The sequence below is a fragment of the Podarcis filfolensis genome (genome assembly GCF_964270895.1).
Source record: "Podarcis filfolensis genome assembly, chromosome: 13".
Classification (NCBI taxonomy): Eukaryota; Metazoa; Chordata; class Lepidosauria; order Squamata; family Lacertidae; genus Podarcis; species Podarcis filfolensis.
The window spans coordinates 27557812-27581159 of NC_139615.1; the positions used below are offsets into that span (position 1 = coordinate 27557812).

The window sequence follows — 23348 nt, forward strand, 5'->3', positions numbered from 1 at the left end:
CTTTAATTTAGGCAGGAAATCCCTTTAAAGTCTTCTTCCCCCCCTCCCCTGCCTTTTGGGGGGGAGTTCTTTACTTGGTGTTGGGTTTCTTAGCTCGTAAAAAGCTCCTGTCAAAAGTTACAGCTTCACTGTCTTCCGCTTTAATCTTGCTGCAGGACGGTAAGCAGACTTCCTTTTTAGTACTTATCCGTCTCGGTGCCCGAATTCGTAAATTTTAACGTCCAATTTATGATGCAAACTCAATCCTACTCACGGAAAGTTGCTCTTTTTTAATCCAAAATCTTCGGAAGAAGTCAGCGCTCTCCGCTGTTGGCGACGCGGCTTCGCTTCGCAGGCTGGGTGTGAGCGACTCTCAGCACCGCTCCCCGCACCCTCGGCTGATCTGTAGCCTTTAAAAAGGCTATTTCACGACGTCGGGAGGGGGGCAAAGGTGCCCGCCGAGTCTCCAGTTCACAGGCTACGCGCCTGTGACTTTTAAGGGTCCTTGCTCCGCCGTGAGCAACAAGACCCGAACCCGCGAAGCAGATCTCTCCCGGAGCTCCGGGAGAGATCCGCCATTCAGCGATTGCGCTAACCCGGAAGTCCACACTCCCCCTCCACATTTGCAGTCTGCAGCAGGGCTAGGGAACCTTTGCCTGCTGGCCTCATCCAGCCTGCCAGTTCAGTCCACCAGACTCTCTCCAAGACATAGCCAACATTGTCTCTGCTCCGGCTATTAGGTTGATGTAGCAAAGCTCACTACTGCTGCTTTGCCGGACTGTTTAGCTTCTGTACTGTCCACTGAGGAAGCTAGGCCACAGCCAATATGGAAACCGACTGGGCTGGTGAAACAGAGCCAGCGTACTCTGCTTTGTCAGCCTATCAGGTATCGTTTTCAGCTTCCTGGTGAAAAAGGGATCCTTGCCATATAGCAAAGCATGGAAGTAAATTGAGCTGTGTGAGTACAGTGGTACCTCGGGTTACAAACACCTTGGGTTACAAACACTTTGGGTTACAGACTCAGCTAACCCGGAAGTAGTACCTCGGGTTAAGAACTTTACCTCAGGATGAGAACAGAAATTGCTGCGCGGCGGCAGCGGGAGGCCCCATTAGCTAAAGTGGTACCTCAGGTTAAGAACGGTTTCAGGTTAAGAATGGACCTTCGGATTGAATTAAGTTCGTAACCAGAGGTACCACTGTATAAGAGAAGTGTGTGTGTTAATAGGGTGTGCATGTGTGTTTCTGTTATGTGTGCTTGGGAGAGAATGGTATGTGCATGCATTTTCCATGCACGCTACTGGTAGGTGGCCCCTGAACATAGAATCGTAGAGTTGGAAGGGATCCTAATGGTCCTGTACTCCAACCCCCTGCAATGGAGGAATCTCAGCTAAAGCATCCATGACAGAGGGCCATCCAAACTCTGCTTAAAAACCTCCAACGAAGGAGAGTTCACCACCTCCTGAAGGAGACTCTTGAAAAGCTCTTACTGTCAGAACCCCCCCCAAAAAAATTTTTTAGTCCGAATCTCCTTTCTTGTAACTTGAAGCCATTGCTTTGAGTCCTGCCCTCCAGAGCAGGAGAAAACAACTTGTTCCCTCTTCCATGTGACAGCTCTTGAGATATTTGAAGATGGCTCTCATAGCTCCTCTCAGTCTCCTCTTTTCCGGGCTAAACATACCCAGCTCTTTCAGACGTTCCTCATAAGGCTTGTTCTCCAGATCACACTTACAGTATGTGTTAGGAAATAGCATATGAAAAGGGCAGCAGACAGCGCTGGAGGTTTTTGCTTCTATCTAGGTACATCCAGGCAACCTCCCACCTGTAGGAAGAGCTCTGCCACTTGTTATTTCTGCATATTTAGATTTGGACACCACTCGATGGAGTCGATAGCATCAACGGATTGCCAAAGTTCTTACGAGGTTCAGCCTTTCCTGTTCTCCCATACCAGTGATAAACCTTTTCTCAATGTGCCTGGTACACCCTGCCTCTGAAATCTGCTACATGACTGTGCTTCTGTTTTCATGGAACATTCATTTCTCATCTACTGCAATCTGAGCTAGAAGAAATTGTAAAACGAGGCCAATCATTTTTCACTTCATAGATTTCCAGATAATCGTCACATGGCTCGTTTAGTCACTTTCCATTCTCACTCCCAATTTTCTCACCAGAGCAAAGTTCCTTCTGATATAATTTCCTGAACTAACCTAAGGATTATTTCCTGTGCAGCTGTATTCTTCTCCCCTGCCTGCTTCCTAACATTTTCTCTTTTGGCAAGACATCCTTAGATGTGTTCCTCTCCTTCTCCTCTTCTCCAGGTGCTTTCCAGATTGTTTGTTCCCCTGGGCCCTGACTCTTTCCAGAAGGACCTTAGGGCTGTGTTGTGCTATCTACATTCTGGCACGAGTGTTCCCATGTCACTTCTGGACCAGCTCTGTTTACATGCAGCCGTGCTAGTTTCTCCAGAGTTGCCAGAGGCCTTGGCTGGATGGTCCCTGGCAGATACATTTAAAGATCTTTAAAAACTGGCTTTTGATGGCATCCCCTAATAAATGTATTCAATTGTTGCTGTTCATTTGTTAATTGTACAGTCATACCTCTTGTTACGTTTGGTTCAGGGTACATTCTTTCAGGATATGTCCCGCGGCGACCCGGAAGTAACGAAACGGGTTACTTCCGGGTTTCGCCACTTGTGCATGTGCGCAGACGCTCAAAATGACGTCACATGCATGCGCAGAAGCGGTGAATCGCGACCTGCAGACGTAGGTTGCGTTCTGCTTATGTTGCGAACGGGGCTCCGGAATGGATCCCGTTCGCAACCAGAGGTACCACTGTAGTTCCGTAACTGTTTTCATGTAACAATAAAGGTTTGATAATAATTATTAATAAGTTAAACAATGTATTGCTGGGAGCACAATCTAGCAGTTTTATATTCCAGGGAAGTTCAGCAGACACCTTTCATTATACACTTTTAGCCACGAGATAAAAACTTTCCTCTTCAACCCGGCCTTTGGCTGATTGACATCTGATGTCCTTTCAAATACGTTGAGGGAGAGGGGTTTATTGGTTTGTTTTTGTTCTCATTATTATACATTTTGCAGTTTTCGTATTGTAACAGATGAAGAGCAGTATTCAAACTTAATAAATAAAATAATAATAATAATTTCCCCATGTCATTGGTGCCAGCATGCACTACGACCACTGACTCCTCCTTAGCACTATCTACTATGTAGGTGATGTGCAATAACAGCAATCTTCACGCCAGGCAGGCAGTGCACCCTACAGTCTGTATGCCCATCAAAAACCCTACGGTCTACCTTAGGTAAAGGTAAAGGAACCCCTGACCATTAGGTCCAGTTGTGGCCGACTCTGGGGTTGCGGCACTCATCTTGCTTTATTGGCCGAGGGAGCTGGCATACAGCTTCCAGGTCATGTGGCCAGCATGACTAAGCTGCTTCTGGTGAACCAGAGCAGCGCACAGAAACGCTGTTTACCTTCCCACCGGAGCGGTACCTATTTTTCTACTTGCACTTTGACGTGCTTTCGAACTGCTAGGTTGGCAGGAGCAGGGACCGAGCAACGGGAGCTCATCCCGTTGCGGGGATTTGAACCGCCGACCTGCTGATTGGCAAGCCCTAGGCTCTGTGGTTTAACCCACAGCACCACCTGCGTCCCATACGATCTACCTTATCACTGTTCAAATCAGCCACAACCAGAATCCTTCCATCCTACCCCACCCCACAGAAGTATCCTCCTCATGAGACCATAGCTTTTCAGCTCCCAAGGAATGTTTCCGTCAGGAGGGAGTGTTTCCCTCTTCCTCAGACCAATGTTCTCTTTCCGCGAGACCCTCCTTGACAGCAGGGGAGCTGTCATCGTGGAAGTGTGACACAGCTGCAACATCCCTGAGGCTCATTGGACCTCAGTCCACAACGTCCGTTGAACAAGGGAATAATCATACGTGGAAAGACCCTGTAAGGAGTCAAGCATAGATCAGCATTAAAAAACACACACCCAAAAAAGGTGTCAGTGCCGTTAACTCTTTATTCAAAGGAACCAAAGTAGCACAGGCCTAGTGATTCCAGCAACTCTTCCCAGTAGGTCTTGCTCCAATGAAGCATTTGTGAGGACTGACGGTTCCCACCACTCTCTAAGGCTCCTCCTCTCCAGGTTCTTTCCCAAGCAGGTCGCAAACAGCATCTGTGCACAACCAATCTCTGCTCTTTTCGTTTCTTTGCGTGTTCTAGGAGACCAGAGGGGAGGGGACCTGGTTGCAGCAGGAGGGAGAGACTCCCTGGATTCCTCAGCAGCCTGTCTCAGCTCTGCCTCTTGCCCAGCTTCCTCTCCAGCCTCTGCTTCAGCTTCAGAGCCTGAACTGCTCTCTGCCACAGCCTCTTCCTGCTCACTAAACCCTGTTGCCCTTCTAGCTTCCAACACCTCCCCCCGAGTCTTCTCCTTCTGACCACTCGTTGTCATCCCACCACCAGTCCCCTGGCTCTGAGCCTTCTTCCCCTGGGGGTTCCCTTGGGAGGGTTCCCCAACTGGTGCCTCCCGCCACTCCTCTGCATCCGGCCAGCCCACAACAACATCCCTGCTCGCATTCTACTTGCATAATTGTTTTTGTAGTCCAAGTTGTTTGAGAGCTTAGGGTTTCTTTAGGTCACGGAAAGGAGGGGCAGGGTGGTGTGCCCTGGTTTCCTCCCCCTACTGCGGAACTCACGCCTTCTCAGCCCTGCTTAGTATATTATTGTTTTTTTAGTCCTGTGCTGCTGTATGTAGCATGAAGTGGTAGACCTGAGGTGGTTGCCGTCATGGGATTTGTCCCTGTGGAAGGTTATATACATCAAGGCACTGATCAGCTGCCGGCAGGCCAGCTCGAAATGCGATCTTTGCTTCTCCAGCCTCTGCTCCCTGCCCCCATTCCATCTCTACTCTCCCGAAGCTGTCAAGTCTGGTTTTATCAGGCTTACGAGCAACACCAGATGCCCTTCCCTTGCTAGCTGGCAGGGTTTGAGGTGGCGTGGAATATTGTCATGGCCTGATTTATTTTTTAAGAACAAGGCAAAGGCAAGAGTATTGGAGGGAAGGGAGAGGGAAAAGTTTGGCAAAGTTAAACATCAAACTCTGCATGCTGTGACCGGGGGGGGGGGAGCGAATTGGAGGCTTGGTGCACCTGCCGTCGCGCGGTCGATCCCGGTCTGGGTTTTGTGTATATGTGTCTGTGTGTGTGTTTTGACTGGCTGTGATGTCAAGAGGAGGAGGCGTGGCCGTTCCGGAGGCAGGTAGATAAAGGATTCACTAAACAGGATCCCCCAGTTCTGAGAGTCGAGGCTGCAGCGGAAACTCAAATCACCAGGGCCAGGTAAGCAGACTCCCTTTCCTTTCTGCCTCTTTCTGCAGGCTGCACTTCCTCTTCCCGCTGGGAGTCAGAAAGGGTCACACTGAGGATAACAAGTTTGGGAGGGGGAGACGAAACGATTTGAGGCATCTATAGCTTGATCCTGAGTAGATGTACTCAGACCTAAGTCCCCTGCCTTAAGTGGCGCTTCCTCCCAGTATGCGTGGGTTGTATTGTGAGATCTCCACAACGTCCCGGTCTCTTTCTTTGTTCCTGCCTGTTTTGGTTTTGACGTCTTTCTTAATTATTATCTACGGTCTACCATACTAATTTTGAAGCTGATCGCTCCACTCCCACCCCCAATGTTTATGGCAACTTCTGCGTTTTTGTCTCAATATAGCGAGAGATTGCCTGTTCTGAGTTTGAAATATATGTATATTTATTACTGTGTTTCTGGCTCTTTTGACTTTTTTTTTTTAAATTCTCCTTTCACTTGTATCTGTCTGTTCGTTAGAGTTCAGTCCTCTTCCTGTTTCCCACTTTACCTTGAAGCAGAAATGAAAAGAGGACCTGAACAAAAGGAAATGATTGGGAAATCACAGTATAATCGGTTTCACTGTTTCTGTTTTCTGGGGGGGGGGGTAAAAATAGGGGGGGACAATTCCTAGAGCAGAAGCTGGGGCAAATTTTGAGCGAGATTGCAAACGATACAACGGGCATAACTCCTAAACTTCAGCAACTAGTTTCACTGGAGAGTCACTTTCGTGTTTTTATATAGACAAATCTGTGGAGGAGGAGAGGTTTATTCATAGCTATTGTGTATGACACCCAACCAAATGTCCAGAAACAGTGTACCTCAAGTTCAGCAACAGTTTTCTTCTGATTACCAGTTGCTGGAGTTGAGGGTAGAATGAGTAAGCAACAGGAGATGGTTATTGCCTTCATGCCCTCCATATAGATTTCCTGGAGGTATTTGGGTAGACACCAAAACAGGATGCTGAACTTGGGACTCAGCTACATTAGTCAAACAACACACCAGCGCTTTGAATGCATTATAAACATGCAACACCAGATGGCGCTGGAGAGCAAAAAAAAAATCTTTGTGCTTTTACATAGTGGTTTTTTTTTAGTAATAACAATTTAATTTCTGACATATTTACAGCGTGGTTTCCCCCCCCCCCCCTGTGTGTAGATCCACCCTGGGTGGATACTTGGTCTGTTGAAGCAGAGCTTGTCTTTCATAAGGGGATATTGGGTAGAGGGGCCCCGGAGCAAGATCACCCTCAAAAGGGGGCTGCCACTACCTGCTCCCATGGTTGCAGATGCTGTCCCTAAATAGATGTACACTTGCTTCTAAATTGCCAGCTGGGAGCAGGATAGTAGCCTTCACGAGGCTATATTTGGCCACCTTGCTTAGTTTAAATATCCCCCCCCCCTTGTGTGTATGTGTGACTAGTCCAGGGATGGTGGACGTCAGATCCAGGAGCCAGATGCAACCCCTCCAGGTCTTTTTGTCCAGCCCCCATAACACCCCTTAGGCCACACAGCCATCCCGGGCCATACAGGCCTTGCTGTCAACCCTCTTGAAGTACTTTTGTCTGGTTGACGTGTCTTTAAGCTGCAAGGATGCCTCTTCATTGACTGTTTAGAGGATGGAGAGGTGTTTGCAGGTGGGTGTGAATGAACCTCTGGCTTCCGCATGGCTGTAGTACAACCTGCTCTGCAAAGGGAAAAGACACATCCATTTCTTGCTTTACTCGCTTTTGTCTCTGACTCTGCCCACCACTAGTATGTGGCCCCCGGAAGGTTCCCTATTAGATTACATGGCCCCTCGTCTAAAAACGGTTTCCCACGCCTTGGCTAGCTAGATGGAGCGCACAGAATAAATAAGGTTCCTGATTTGGCTGCACATAAGCAGTGCTGGATTTACATATAAGCTAAACAAGCTATAGCTTAGGGCCCCACTCTCTTGCACCCCCCCAATATACTTCTTCTTAATTGTATTTCTCTACACTGGTACCTCAGCTTAAGTACTTAATTCGTTCCAGAGGTCCGTTCTTAACCTGAAACTGTTCTTAACCTGAACCTGAACAGTTAGCGTATGGGGCCTCCTGCTGCTGCTGCGCTGCCAGAGCACAATTTCTGTTCTCATCCTGAAGCAAAGTTCTTAACCCGAGGTACTATTTCTGGGTTAGCGGAGGCTGTAACCTGAAGCGTATGTAACCCGAGGTACCACTGTATTAATATACTTCTTCTTAATTGTATTTCAGTTCAACAATTACTTTGATAAAATACATATTTTGTTATGTGCAAATGGCTTTAGATGCCTGTTAGGTCCATAAATTACCATATAGCATATCTTCAACACAAAAAAGTGACAATTTGTTGTTGACAAAGGACAGCTGGACATATAAAGGGCCCCATTACCTTCAGTAACTTAGGGCCTCATCAAACCTAAATCCAGCCCTGCACAGGTGAATTAGCCACCCTTTGCCACTCTGTCATAGGCACTGGCAGATTCAAGGGTGGCAGGAACTACTTTTTAAAAAAAAATATCATTTTTTTGTACTACAACGCCAATCGAAGCCAGGTGCAAAATGGTGGCAGAGAGCCAATTGCATGCAGCACCCTAGGAGCCATAAAGTGGAATGATCTGCATATGCAGATACCCCAAATCATCATCATCATCTACATCTGAGTTACTGCAGGTCAAGAATTCTACCGACTTCATTTGGTGGGGTTGGTGGGAAGACTAAATAGAAGGCTTTTTGTTGCCGTTAAACAATCGGGAGCCTGAAGCCCTTGCTGATCTCCGTCTGCCAACACTTGCTGCATTGAGTAGACACTCAACAATCAGGATGGTGGATAAAGAGCTGATAACAAGGTAGCCTTTTCTTCATGCAGGAAGGCAGAGGAGATGTCAAACAAATGACAGCTTATAAGGGAATGAGGGTCTTCAATCCATATTCATGGTTGGGAACATGTAAGGAGTGGGGGGTAGTAGTAGGTCTGCATTACCCAATCTGGAGCAAGAGGCATGTGTGATCTTGCATGTATTGCCACCTGAGAGCCTACATGGTGGAATTCAGAAATGGTGCGTGAAAGCGGGGTGGGGAGCGGACTACCAGAGTTTAGATTCTTTTGTTTATCACCCTGGGTGGCGGGGCATGTGACAGGCCGACATGGATTTATATATAGGGTGTGATGCAATTTCAAGTTCGGTTCCAAGATTCTCTGTTGGCCTGATTTTGCCCGCAGATTGCAGCCTGTGGTTTGGCTGTCCTGCTTCTTAGGGCCCAAGCAAGCGTAACACATAAACACAACTAACCAAATCCCACCTGCTTCCTCCCACCCCATTCCTTTCCAGAGAAGATCCATCAGCAGAGGTGGAGGTGATTTGAGAGTAAAAGAGCTGCTTCTTCATTCCAGATCCCCTCACCACCACACACTCCCCATGCTTTCCTTCCTAACTGGGGATCCAAATGCGTGTAGGGTTGCCCAATCTGAGGATTTGCCCGGCATTGTAGGGTTCTAGCCCCCCTCCCAGGGGTGGAGTTAAATTTCAAAGCGTGAAGCCAAAAATAAGGATTAATATTCGTTATTTTTTACAAGGCCCTCTAACGAACGTTCCTTGGGTGGCTTCCAACGTAAACATAATAATCTCATTACCGTTAAAGAAAACGAAACCCCAACAGCAACAACATCTAAATAACCAATTAAAGTGGAAAGGGAGATAAAGGCGCAGGACCAGATCAATTGAAAGAGAGAGCAGTGGTGTGTGTGTGTGTGCGCGCGCGCGTGTGTGTGTGTACACACACACACACACACACACACACACACATGCACACACACAGAGAGAGAATTAAAAAATATGAAATGTTATGTTGTTGTTTAGTCGTGTCTGACTCTTCGTGACCCCATGAACCAGAGTACGCCAGACACTCCTGTTTTCCACTGCCTCCCGCAGTTTGGTCAAACTCATGTTGGTAGCTTCGAGAACACTATCCAACCATCTCGTCCTCTGTCGTCCCCTTCTCCTTGTGCCCTCCATCTTTCCCAACATCAGGGTCTTTTCCAGGGAGTCTTCTCTTCTCATGATGTGGCCAAAGTATTCTCTTCTCCTGGTGTGGCCAAATGTTATAGCATTCTTTAAAAGGCCTGGAAAACCTGGCAACAGAAATACATTAAAGTAGGTGCCAGGCAGGCCTTTTGGGGGATGGTATTTCAGAGCTGAGAGGCTGCTGCAGAAAAGTCCCTTTCCCCAGTAGACATCCACCCTTCCTCATGGGAAGAGAGGGGGTTTGGAGAACAATGGGGGGCAAGCTGTCTTCCATTGAGCCCGTTTCCATTTTAAAGTTTAAACCTAGCGCCATCTTTTGAATATATTCACCCAGATCCCTTTCTGCGCAGGAGGGGGAGTGACTGAAAGGAAGGAAGACGTCATTAAAAGGGGCCATAATATATATTTTAAGACCCTTTGGAAAGGGGCTGATAATCTTGCCCTGAAGAAACACTTACGTACTCAAACGAATCACCAAGTGCTTCTTGGCTCCCCGCTCGACTCCAGAAGGAGCAACCCCAAAACTCCACAAACCGCATCTCAGATGCTGAGCATCAGAAGACCTGGCAGCCTGGCACATGAAAAGCATGCACTTTTAGCCCTGTTGTGGGGGGGAGGGGTCAAGGCGGCATGATTTGGAGAAGAGCAGCAGCAAGTGTGGCGAGTTGTTCACTCCCTCCCAAACTACCCGTTCTTTGTTCCCCCTCTCATAGCGGCTCGTCTCCTTCTCTCTCTCACAAACCCCACCTTTCAAAAAGGCTTTTTCCACGTTCTTACACACATTGCTGTGTCATGCTTCGGGCCTTAGGGCAGAACTGCATGTTCCTTTGGCGAGCGTGTGTCCCCAAAGCGGTTTGGGAGGCATTTGTGCAAGAGGACCAGCTGGCAGAATGGGTCTGTTTGACCCTCTCCAAATGCCCCTTTGCCCAAAGAGCACAGAGGTGGGCGAGGCTGGAAGCGGGGCATGTTTACTGAAGCAACGCCTCTCCTGGCTGCAAATCCTTCCCTTGCAAATGCTCCCCGTTCTCCCACAGCAGCTCTGTGGGGCAAAACATGGGTCAACTGCGCTTCTTAAACGGTGCAAATTTTGCCTTAGTCTTAGATGCGCAAGGACCGGTTTTCCTTCGGTGACGAAGGAATCGCCCAGACGCAGAGAGGCATTCTTGCCTACATTTTGACTGAACGTGGTTGCCAGGATCCAGCCTGTGGGCTGCCAGTTGGCCGCTGGCCAGTTTTAGAAGGACACGGTGATGATTGGGAGAGGTACAGAGTGTTCAGTTAATAAAAGAAAACCCAGGTGGAACCCAGCTCCCGCCGTCAAGTTTAATTAGTTAAGACAGAGCACGTAGCAGATTGATCTGAAGTCACTGAGGACTGCCTGACAAAGGAGGCCGTTCTTTCCGAAGTGGTTCCCGAGTGGTTGGCCTCTGCCGTGGCCTTGTAAGCTGTCTGTCATGGTGGGGTTGGGTTAAACTTTAAACATATTAACTGGAGCATGGACTTGGAAGGATATCAGGATTCTTTAGCAGAGGTATATTAAAAAGAGAGAGAGAGAGAGAGAGCAAAAATTGCAAGCTTGTAAAAATGCCATTAGGATAGGTTCCGGTGCGGGTTTGTAAAACCATTGTGGAACTGATTTTTTTAAAAAATTGATTTAAAGATTATGGCTTTTGATACACAAGGTTCCAGTGTTAATTCCTGTCACCTCTGCCTGAGTTAGCAACACTGGCCTAGAGGGAGCAATCCAGAAGTAGGGAGCTGTGCAGTTTTGGGGAAACGAGCAAGGACACCTCTCTGTGCGTCCTTGGCATTTGAGCCAGGCATTCGGATGTCCCAGCCAGCAGCGTGTGCACACAGTTGCTCTTAAAGGTTGTGTTGCCCAGCTCTTAGGTGTGTGGATCCTGAGCCATGAAAGATCTCATAGGTCAAAGCCACTTTTTGTTCCTTCTGCCCTGCCAAAGGCCCTTGTGGCCTTGGCATTTCAAACCTGTCCTCTCAAAATCCGGTGGGCTGGTTTTAAAACTGCCAATAAGGCATTCTATTGCTTCTTTATAATCTTTGTTTATTGTGGTAATGACCTTAAGATGAATAATACGGGGGTAGTGATCGTTTTTGCCCTCCCATTGGACTCATTTGGGTTTTATTAGAGATGCCATTAAGAAAAAAACAATAGGGAATTGATCATAGCCTTGTTAGTATAGCCAGAATCGAAGTGGCATCTAAATGGAAGACCAGCAGTTATTTCATTTAATCCTGGATCAGTTTAAAGCCTACCTCAGCCAGGAAGCTCTTTTGGCTAAACTCGAGCCGATAACTGTCTCTCAGCCCAGCTTATTTTACAGTTCATGGCTACATGGTCTAAACCACTCATGGTCTAAACCATTCATGGTCTAAACCACTCAGCCTCTTGGGATTGCGGATCGGAAGGTTGGCGGTTCGAATCCCTGTGACGGGGTGAGCTCCCGTTGCTCTGTCCCAGCTCCTGCCAACTTAGCAGTTCGAAAGCACATCAGTGCTAGTAGGTAAATAGGTACCACTACGGTGGGAAGGTAAATGGCGTTTCCGTATGCTCTGGCTTCCATCATGGTGTTCCATTGCACCAGAAGCGGTTTAGTGATGCTGGCGCTGGCCACATGACCCGGAACGTTGTTTGTGGATAAACGCTGGCTCCCTTGGTCTGAAGAGGGGGTTGAGCGCTGCAACCCTGTAGTTGCCTTTGACTGGACTTAACCGTCCAGGGGTCCTTTACCTTTAGAGGTCAATGGGGCTCCCAGGTAAGCAGGGTAGGGTTGTAGCTTTAGAATGTTGTTGTGAATTTATAATGGCTGCACATCACCCAGAGTTCCTTGGAGGACGTGTGCAATATATGTGTTTATAAATAAACATAACCTGCTACATGTTGCTGTGCTTAGAGAGGGCAGAGAAGAAAGGAGACATTTCCAGAAACAGTGCAACCACAATTGTTGTCAAACTTAGGAAGCAACATTAACTCAAATACATACTGTATGGCTGAATATTTATTTTCTGTTGAATGCTTTAATGCCTTTGTATGCCGCTCCCAGTACCCAAAATCTTAGTGTCATGGTTTTGTTGCGATTCACCCACGCTTACATTAAGTTGCTGTCCACAAGGGAGTCCTTAAAAACATATTGCCCTGGAGATCGCGTTGTGAGTGCACCGTTTACCTTTTCGAAAAGGTGTCATCAGCTCCAGCCACCGCATAGGAGCACTCCAAAGGACGTCCCCTTTTCTCCTGTCCTGAGCAATTAGTAAAGCCCTGGAATCTTTGCATGAGACAAAGTCCCCACCCCCCACACGGCGGGTGTGGGGTAGAGAGGCTGCTGACCTGAGATGCGTAGTGTGCTGGAAAGGAAAACATGCCACATGGACACATACGCAGAGGAAAGATCACAAATAATAAATGAATGATTAAGCTTCACAATCAATGGTCAACTTCATTTTCCAAACCAGACGTTTTGAAGAGCTGCTTTCTGCAGGTCTCTCAGTGCACTCTGCGCTGAATACGTGCGTATGGGCAGGGCTTTCTTTCAGCTGGAACTCACTGGAACTCAGTTCCGGCACCTCACAGGTGGGCGCCATTGCCATCCTAAGAGAACAAGGGAAGCGTTCATGGCGAGCCCTGGCACTTCTTTTTCTATAAAAATAGCACTGCACATAGGTGTAGACTGCTTTCATCCAACAAAGATTAGTGGCCAGCATTGCTTTTTAAAGTAGCCTGCATGTACACACATACCTGCAGTAGCAATTCGCGGCTTAAAAGAAAGGGGCGGGGAGTGAACTTGTGTCGGGTTGCCATATCTCAAAAAGTGAAAGGAAAACCAGGAGACCCCGAAAGTTGTTGAACTTACATTCTTTACAAATACGACTTGCCTAAGATCCAGGACGAAGAATTGATGCTTTTGAATTATGGTGCTGGAGGAGACTCTTGAGAGTCCCATGGACTGCAAGAAGATCAAACCGCTCCATCCTTAAGGAAATCAGCCCTGAGTGCTCACTGGAAGGACAGATCGTGAAGCTGAGGCTCCAGTACTTTGGCCACCTCATGAGAAGAGGAGACTCCCTGGAAAAGACCCTGATGTTGGGAAAGATGGAGGGCACAAGGAGAAGGGGACGACAGATGGCGAGATGGTTGGACAGTGTTCTCGAAGCCACCAGCATGAGTTGGACCAAACTGCGGGAGGCAGTGGAAGACAGGAGTGCCTGGCGTGCTCTGGTCCATGGGGTCACGAAGAGTCGGACACAACTAAACGACTAAACAACAACAAAGATCCAGGAAGAAGCGCCACCTTTTGGAACACCCCCGGACGTCAATTCTGCCTTCAAAATCCCAGTAATGTCTGGGAAAATCTGGATGTATAGCAGCCCTAACTTGTATAAAGTCCCCCTGCATGGTGTCCCACAGGCAGTTCTTGCCTCGCTATAGGCTTTTGCTAGTCTCTATTTTGAATGTCCACTCCAATCAGAAAGTGGAGCAAGAGTTAGGAAGGCCTGGAAAGGCAGTGCAGCATGGATGCCTGCATAATCCAGATGTTTAGCCAGGACGGCCTTTTTGCCACATTCCATCACCAGGGATGTTGACTCTGGCAAGGTTTCTGTGTGGGCGGCAGCTTCCTGCCTTCCCACTGTGATAAGCTTATGGTATGGAGACAATGCAGCCTGTCCTTGGAAGCAAATACTAATGGCACTCCAAAGTAAGCTTGTCTTGAACTGCACCCTTAGTCTTGCTTTCAGATGAAAGCTTATCTTGCAGTAGATTGTTTTTAAAGCTGCCAGAGGTCTGGTATACCTGAACTGCAAACCTATATTGGTTTTATGCCAGTTTGAAGGAGCCTGGGAACTTCAGTTTGGTGAGGTTGCAGAATATTCTCTTTTAGAAAACTCTTTAAGTCGCCACCACCCACCCACCCCAGATCTCTGGTTCCCTAGGGAAAGGGCAGTTCTGTTGAATCTGTTTGTCTTGTAGCTATGCCCTTAGCTTTGTTTCCTGCCATTGCCAGACACAACTGCCCCACTATAATCTTGGGACTCAGAGGAAATAAATACTTTTTTAAGGGGGGAAAAGCCACTGCATTTACACAACCAGGTTGTTGTTCCACGACATCCGCTGCCTTTTAGACAAAAGCTGGTAGTTCCAAACATTATGTTAATTAGATTACAGATACTTAGGCCGGTCCTGATCGGATTCATGTTACAGAAGTCCCTCTGCAGACGAAGCCAGCCATGAGAAATGGATGATACCTTTGGGAATATAATTACTGAGAGCGAGGCTCAACTGCCGCACTTCCCATCTGCATCTTCAGAAAGAAACACTCCCCCTAAGAAGAGAATTCTTGCTTGGAGGTTTGGCAGCTTCATGAGACAGGATCCAGAGTCTCGTCTATAATTAGCATCTTGAGGGCTGGTTCATACGTAAACATTGCTGACCGCTCCGTGGAATGTGTGAACTGCCTCTGTGGAGTTTGAATATTTTGAGCATGAGTTGGCACCTGGAGATAGCAGAGTTCCCTCAGCAGAATATTATCTGCGCTCGCAAAGCAAATCCTCACTTGTCAACGAGCGAGGGCTCTGCAGGTGTGAACTGGGCCTTAGAGAAATCAGACTTCCAGCATCCCTTGCGTAGCTTCGTCCACCAGAATGTGGGATGTGGCGGCAGCACTCCTGTGTGGCAAGCGCACTCTCAGCAGCCAATATGCAAAATGCAGTGCACACTGGAAAGTGGCACATCATGCAAGTCACTTACACTGGAAGACTGAAGGCTTTGGAAGGTAGAAGGAAGGAAGGAAGGAGACTTTGACACCGTTTGGTTTGGTTTCGTATGTTAACAGATCGCGTCATACCATAATTCCTCCATCAACCCATGGTGACAGGGGAAGAGACTTTAATCTACTCGACTTCACAGTCAACACTATCCAGTGGTGTAGCGTGGGGGGCCGGGGGGTCATGGCGCACATTTCTGAGGGGGTGCAACCTGCGCCCTCGTGACAAGCTCCCTCCATCATGGCCAGAGCCATGGGGAGGCAAGCTGTGCCCGGGCCAGGCCTTCAGGGCTGGGGTGGTGGTGGTGGCGCCTCCTTCTCCTCTTGGCCGGTGAAGAAACACCCATGCATGCCCCAGCCCTGGGCCAGCCAAAAAGGAGAGGGTGGAGGGGGGGAGCAACACTGGGGTGGGAGGAAGGGGAAGGCGGGAAAGCACTCCTGTAGCCATGTGCATTGCCCAGAGCGCCTCACTGCAAGGACAGGAGGGTGATGTGACACAGCATCGCTCCTGGCTTTGCGTTTCTCTGCCTTATCTCTGCTCCCAGGTTGGGGCTAGTTTGCAAAAAGAGACTCCCTTGTGTTATACCTGAAGGAGCATTTCCACCCCCATCGTTCAGCCCGGACACTGAGGTCCAGCTCCGAGGACCTTCTGGCGGTTCCCTCACTGCAAGAAGCAAAGCTACAGGGAACCAGGCAGAGGGCCTTCTCGGTAGTGGCGCCCGCCCTGTGGAACGCCCTCCCATCAGATGTCAAGGAAATAAACAACTACCTGACATTTAGAAGACATCTGAAGGCAGCTCTGTTTAGGGAAGTTTTTAATGTGTGACATTTTAATGTATTTTTAATCTTTGTTGGAAGCCGCCCAGAGTGGCTGGGGAAACCCAGCCAGATGGGTGGGGTATAAATAATAAATTATTATTATTATTATTATTATTATTATTATTATTATTATTATTAATTATATTAGGTGCTGGCCAGCAAAGGGACTGACTACTGCCCAGTCCACCAGGGGGGACACAGCACTTTTCCCGTCCCGGGCGCCAGCAACCCACGCTACACCCCAGTCACTTTTCTAGCAGATGCAATGTGATTCTGCTTTGTGTTGATGTTTGTCGCTTCTACGTTCAGAAAACCATTCAGTGAAAATATGTACAAATATGTACACACAGTCTGTGTAAAGAAGGAGTGGAAATTGGTAGTGTGAAGAGAGAGGGTGAACTGAGCCTGACAGTGACAGGGAATGGCAGTTCCGAATAGCTCAACAGTTCACTTCTGAGGTCATTTCCAGGAAGGCAATAGGGCATGGCCAAAGGGACTGCTGGTCTTTGCCTGTGAAGAGAGCAGGGGCATTTTGCATGCTAAATGCCTTTATTATAGATTTAGGGCTAAGGGGTAGGGTTTAAGCCTTGCTGCAAAGCAGCTGCCAACTGGCCTATACTGGCTAGAGTCAAGCTACCAGGCTCCGGTTTAGATCTGCAGATTTCTACTTAAATCTTAAGGACTTTGTGATAGACAGGGAATTTTTAATTAAATCCTTTTTCTTTTGCTTTTTGTGCATATGCATCTAGCTATATATCTCTAGAAAGATATGAGGCAGGTTCGCTTTTTCTCGTGAAGAAGAGGGTTTCTTCATTTGTTCAGTAGTTTTGGGGTCTATTTGGGGACCTTTTGACAGATTGGTGAATGTCGTGGTGGGTTTCTTCAGTAGAAACGCACCGTTGTGCAGCTGGAGATGGAGCAGAATATTTGGCCCTTATTCCTTTGGATTTCTTGTTCTAACTAGCAGGGATGCAGTTTCTGAAGGCTACACAAGGACCTCTGTGTTTTGGAATGGTAAGCATGGCCAGGATCATTAGCTACTGATTATGTGGGGTCATTGGTGTATATACATGGATGCTTCTGGGTAGGGTAACCTAAACAAAAAGACGTGACCCTGCCCAAGTGAGCTTCTTCACAGAACCATAGAGTTAGAAGGGACCCTGAGGATCATCTAGTCCAGCCCCCTTCAATGCAAGAATACGCAGCTGTCCCATACAGGGCTTGAACCTGAAACCTTGACATTATCAGCACCACTCTCTGACCAACTGAGCTATCCAGACTGAAGGCTTGCAGTGTAAATTTTAGCAGAGGAAGAATGAACAAGAGGCAAGGGTAATGAGATAAAAATTTAGGGGTGCTTGTGGTTATATTATTTATTCAGTTATATTATTTATTCAGTTGCGGCTATCTTCTCCTCTTCCTCTCTTCCTTCTGTCTTCTCCTCCGTGCTTCACCCTATGTGGCATTTGTGCTGCGCTTGCAACTTGTGCCTAATCTCAGAAGAACTTTGACCCTCCGTTACTCTATCTCTTTCCCCTGTCTGGGTTTTGCCACAAACCCTGATGATATCCCCCCTCCCTTTTTTTTTTTGCTAATATAGGGAGAGCCGGTGAAAGGGCAACTGATGTGCTGGGCTCAGCTTAGCTGCTGAGCTCAGATCCAGTGCCAGGCTCCTGGTGTGGGTATCTCAACTTGCTTCGCTGTGTCAGTGCTTGAACGTGACCCTTGCAATGCCTCAGCCCAGCTTCTGACTCGGGCGCTGCTCTGCTGCCAGCTCCCCCCCCCCCCCCGAGCAGCTGCATTTATTGCAATTAGCAAAACAACAACAAACCTATGGTTACATGAAACATACTCAATAAACACCCAAGACGTAACCGGCTGTACTTTTGAATAAATAAGGTATACTATTCGTTGTATCAAATTGTAGATTTCAACGGAAGTCTCATAAAGTTCAACAAAAAAGCAGAAGACCCAGTGGATCAGTTCATTCTCTAGTCAGTTCATGCATAAGGTCCATACATGTCTATTCCACCTGTCTGTTCATAGAGTCAATAATCCACATGAAGGGTTGTTACAGTTCCACAGAATCCTTTCGCAGAGTCTATGACAAGGATTTCTGGAATATTAGCCTTGTTTTGCCATCCTAGGCTTCATCAGTAGAACAGGCTCATATGTAATATTACAGGATAGTGGATTTTATAGCATAGTAGTGGCTGCAACCAGACAGGTGGAATAGACACTTATACATGTATGGACCTTATGCTTGAACTGTTGAACTTTATGAGACTTCAGTTGAGATCTACAATTTGATAAAATGAATAGTATACCTTATTTATTCAAAAGTACAGCTGGTTACGTCTTGTGTGTTTATTGAGCATTTATTGCAATGGCAGGCACCAGCGTGCTCCACAGCAGAAAATCCTCTCCTTGGGAATTCTGCATGGAGCCTCCTCCGAGTGCTATGCTTCCTTGGATTCCCTAAAGTAAGAGTCGTAATAACTTATTTTGATAAACTGCACAGTGCAAAAATGAAATACAGTCTGGATGTCATCCTTGTCATTGTGTCAACAGATATTGGCTAAGGCATACATAGTCTTTCAGATTACACTGAAGTTTTTATTACGCTTTTCTCCCCAGTGAAAAATCCTCGGCAACTCAGTAGGGGGCATGAATTCCATTTTAGTTTTACAGTACCACAAAGAACTACTCGTTGCAACCCATAACCAGAGGCTAGAATGAATTAATAAAGGTTGCACCTCTTTGAAGCAACTTTGCATTGCAAACCTGGGGAGTCCTCTTCAAATGGGTGGGCGCCCTCAGGCTGTGGACCTCATTAGGCCTGCCAATACCATTGTGACCAAGCCACACCCATCTGCTCTAAATGTGACATAATGGAATTTTTTCTTTATTTCTTTCCAGAGGAAGCAGTTTGTATTCAAAGCACTGGAGAAAGTACTTGGAATACAAACTGGCTTTTCCTGCAGAAGGAAAAGAAAAATGCTCTGTTTTTAGGAGCATTTTCACCTTTGCTGGGAACTCCGAAGAGGCTGAACAGAAGTTACAGGGAGCCTCTTTGAAGCCTTGGTAGCCGTGGCAATTGGGTGATTGGCACAGAATTATATCTTCAAAGGAGGCTCATCAGGAGTTGCAGAAACCCCCTCTGAACTTTGACAAGTGTTTGATGTATGACATAATCATGAGGACAGATGATTGACAGGTAGGTGGTCCTGCCCACTTGCCAGACTTAGCACACAGAGAAATCCAGGCCAGACTCAAACCCCCCCATCAGTGGCTATGCTCTGCCTCCACTGTCAGAGACATCATGCCTCTGAATGGAAATCGCAGGTGAGCAGAGGTCTGCTGTGCTCACCTACTTGCCAGCTTCCCAAAGTCATCTGATTGGCCGCTGTGAGAACAGGATGCTGGATTTGACAGGCCATTGGCCCAATCTGGCAGGCTCTTTTTCTGCTCTTATGTCATCAGAGGTCCTACAGCAGGAATGGCCCGTGTGGTGCCTTCACAAATGGTCTCCCTCTCTCCTAATACCAGAACCCCGGGGTCTTCCAATGAAGCTGAACAGCACGAGATTCAGGAGAGAGACAAAAGGAAATGTGCTCCTCCACAGTGCACAAGTTAAATGATGAAATTTGCTGCCGTAACATCAAGATGTAATGATGGCCAGGGATTAGACACATTCATGGCCATCGATGGTTAGTTGTCATAATGGCTAAATCACCTCCGGTGTCATAAGCAGTATATCTCTCGAGCACCCGTTACCGGGGATCATGAGCAAGAGAGTGCTGTTGTATTTGTGTCCCTGATTGGGGCCTCTGGTTTGCCAGTGTGAGATTGGATCGCTCTTTGGTCTGATACAGCAGGGCTCCTCTTGTGCTCAGATGTTATTGGACTACAACTCTCATCATCACCAACCATTGGCTATGCTGGCTGGGTCTGATGGGAGTTGTAGTCCAATAGCATCTAGAGCAGTGGTTCCCAACCTGTGGGTCCCCAGATGTTGTTAGACTACAACTCCCATCATCCCTGAGCACAGATCATGCTGGCTAGGAATGATGGGAGTTGTAGTCCAACAACATCTGGGGACCCGCAGGTTGAGAAACACTGATCTAGAGGAAAACCACATTGGCTATCCCTGCCCATGGTATGTTGCTCATCCACTTTCAGCTTAGAAGGAGTGTTGATAGTAACTCACTTACCTTTGGGTTCATGCCAGGGGAGACTGGTGTGTATTTTCCCGCTCTTCCTTACCACACACAGTTTGAGAAATCACTAGTGTGTGTTGTAGAAACAGGACAAGGAAGTAAACAGAGCTGATAACCAAAGTAGGTTGGCTCCACAGTGAGTGTCTTTAATGCAGATTCAACACTAAGAGAAACACCAGGGTTGAAAGCAAAGGGAAAGCCCCATTTAGCCCAGCTTCCTGCTCAAATTCTAGACAATCTCCCCCCTAACATACTGTCATTTGAACTTGATTTATAATGACAATTGCCAGCTCGTGTCTGGTTCCAATTCAAGGTGCTAACAGTGTTTAAAGCCCTAAATGGGAGACCCCAAATATCTGCTTCCCTACAGACCTTCTCATAGAGCCAGTTTTTAATCTCTGGTGATGCTACAATTTGAAGGACCCCCCAGATGGGGCTCATCAACCTGGGAAGGTAGTCCATATAGGAGAAGGAAAACCTCCGCTGCCTTGTAGGAGAAGTAAAGGCTAAGAAGTAAGCCCTACACAAATCCACTCTGGATTACCTCTGGTAATTCTTGTAGGAGAAGTAAAGGCTAAGAAGTAAGCCCTACACAAATCCACTCTGGATTTGTGTCCCCAAGACGGTTGGATGGCACCTTGTAGGCCTCCAACCTGCAGGATTTGCTCTTCTTTCCTTTGGACCACATTAGTGAGGCTGAGAGGGGGCTCTTGTCGTCTGGGCAGCCCAGGCCCTCCATATCCAGTGCCAAGGCTTGCGCCAGGGGAGTTCACTTCGGTGCTGCTAATGCAACGGTTTGACATCACCCCTGGAGGTGCACTCTGTTGTCTCACAGCATGGGGCTGTTTAAGAACCCTTTGCAAGCAGTCCCCTCGGAAACTGGAGGTGTAAGGAGCAGCATGCGACTGTTCACTATAGGTTTTCCACCAGCCCCATGCTTCTTTTTGAACTTCACGTTTTTGGAGGTTCGAGGAGCAGTGCCGGGAGGAAGACATTTCCCTTGAATGGAGAGCACTTTCCCTTCCTTGTGCAATACGTGCTCAAGCAAAGGAATGAGAAGAAGCTCACTTTAAGCTCCCAATTGCTCCATCGAGGCCCTGTCCTTACCCACCCCACCACTGACGTCGGGTATGACCCCAGGTGTAGGGCAGGTGGGTGTGGCTTCCCCAAAATGTCCTCATGGGCTAAATGAGGAGGCCTGGTAGGCCAAGCTTGGTCTGCAAGCCTAAGGTTCCCTGTCCCTGATATACGCAGGGAGCGCTGCTCTAATCCTCTGAGGTAGATTAGGCTGAAGGACAATGACTGGCCCAAGATTGCCCAGTGAACTTCACAGCCGAGTGGGGCTTTGAATACAGGTCTTTCCTCTCCTCATCCTACACTCTAAGCATTGCTACACATAGGCATGAGGACTGAAACCTTTTGCCATTCAGACAGTGGCAAGTGGGAGGGAATCAATGAAATGAGCATCTGGACTGCAATGGTAAGGGAGAGAGATTGGCCAGTGTCTCTTTTAGCATTCGGGCTTCAGGAGTGGAAGATTAAAAAGCCCTTTGTGCAACAGTAAATTAGCAGATTGCCCTTCAGTCTTCGCCTGGTTCAGAATTCATCTCTGTTAGAATTAGCTGCTGGACGGGCCTGTAGAACCAGCCATGGGAAATTGTGGACCAGCCCACGTGTCCCGAATCAGATCCTCAGCCTCGAAGAGGAGGGTTTCATGCCCCCTTGTTTAGCTCTGCGCCCGTCCCTGGAGAGTGGAGGTGCCTTGCTGGCCTCAGTCCCTCAGCTCCCCACCTGGCCTTATCTCTGCTCCCTCTCAGTGGGGGTTTGTTTTGTTAACACAAAACTGAGAGCTCTTGAACTTCTCTGCCTCATAAACCAGGGCAGGGAGCCAGTGTGGGAATTTGCTAACCTACAGCAACAAAACGGCTCTCTGACTTGGCTCCTCTCCTGCTCACACCTACTTATGTGGGCCGAATGAATTGAGCAAATGTATGCAAAAGGGCACGGCCCACGTGGATTTCCTTGATGCGAAAGGAAGATTTTGGAGGTATAGGAGGACTCTGGAGGGAGAAACAGGTAATGCTTTGAAGTAGAAGGCACCCTCAGAATGTATGTTGAGGCCTCTGGCAAAACACTGGGGTGGCACGGGGTTGGGAAACAGAGCCTTGGTCCGGGTGCCAACTTGGGCTAGGGAAAGAGTTTGGTGCCTCTTCTCTCCCTTGCATTCAGTCACGCACACACTCCTTCCCATTGGCTTTTCCAGTTTACAAAACAGATGCAAGGCTATGTTTCTAGGTTTCACATTGATTGTGCGCTTTGGTCCAGAGATCTCTGGGAATGGGGCTGAAGAAGGGCCACTCCAGCAACTCGCGCTAAGCAAATGTAAGAAGGTGTTCCTCCTCCACAATCCAAAATAGGAACAATGCTGTAGCAGCCACAGGTCCCAGAAAATCAGGACTTTTCCTGGGTAAATTGGAACAATCGGAGTAAACGGTGGTGGAGGTGGAGTCCCTGTTCCCCCCAGCTTTTCCACTCCTGGCCAGCCAGCCCCCACCCCCAGCTGCTTATGTTATGACCTTGAGATTGCTCAGAAACTTGCTCGACCATGGAAAAAAGCCTCCCGAAGGGCACCGAGCCAAAGACAAAAAGCCAAACAAATTTGTTTGCATCGCTCACCAGGCTCGCTCCCACTCCAGGGACAGGGGCTGGGCATCTCGGGGCCTTGTCAATCCAAGCTCTTTCCTGCGTAGCTCAGTTAATGCTGTTGTCGCCTTGTATAATTGACCACCTAAGGCAAAAGGGTGGGAGAGGATTGCCCTTAAGGAGGGGGTGTCCATCCCCAAGTGGCATGGAACTCACTGGAAGGGATGGGAGCAAATTGAAGGATGTCAGTATTTAGTGTTGACATTGTTGTTCTGTTTTTGTGTGGAACACCCAGTGACTCACCCCCCTGAAGCCTCCTAATGTCGAAGATGACGGGTTCTCGGTGCAACGTAGAAAGCAGAAACACAAGTGGGAAAGGGTACACTGGTGTGTGCCTGACGCCACAGGGCAGATCATAGCTGCACTGGGTTCATTAGGCTGCACTTGTAGCATATGAGTGATGGATGACATGTTGGTTAGTTGTATTGCTTTAGGATGGTGCAGCATAGAAGGGA

The 23348-nt window shown here is 47.9% G+C and overlaps 1 protein-coding gene across 7 annotated transcripts in view; it reads left to right on the forward strand.

Annotated features, from left to right (window-relative positions):
• GRB7 (growth factor receptor bound protein 7) overlaps positions 1-23348 on the forward strand; it is an 82289-nt gene that overhangs the window by 23520 nt on the left and 35421 nt on the right. Inside the window, exon 1 of one of the 7 annotated variants that reach the window (XM_083582909.1) lies at positions 4929-5338. The exons of the other annotated variants lie outside the window; for them this stretch is intronic. The gene's annotated coding sequence lies outside the window, so the exon portion shown is untranslated. Of the gene's footprint in view, positions 1-4928; positions 5339-23348 lie in introns of those variants that run through there. 7 annotated transcript variants of the gene reach the window in all.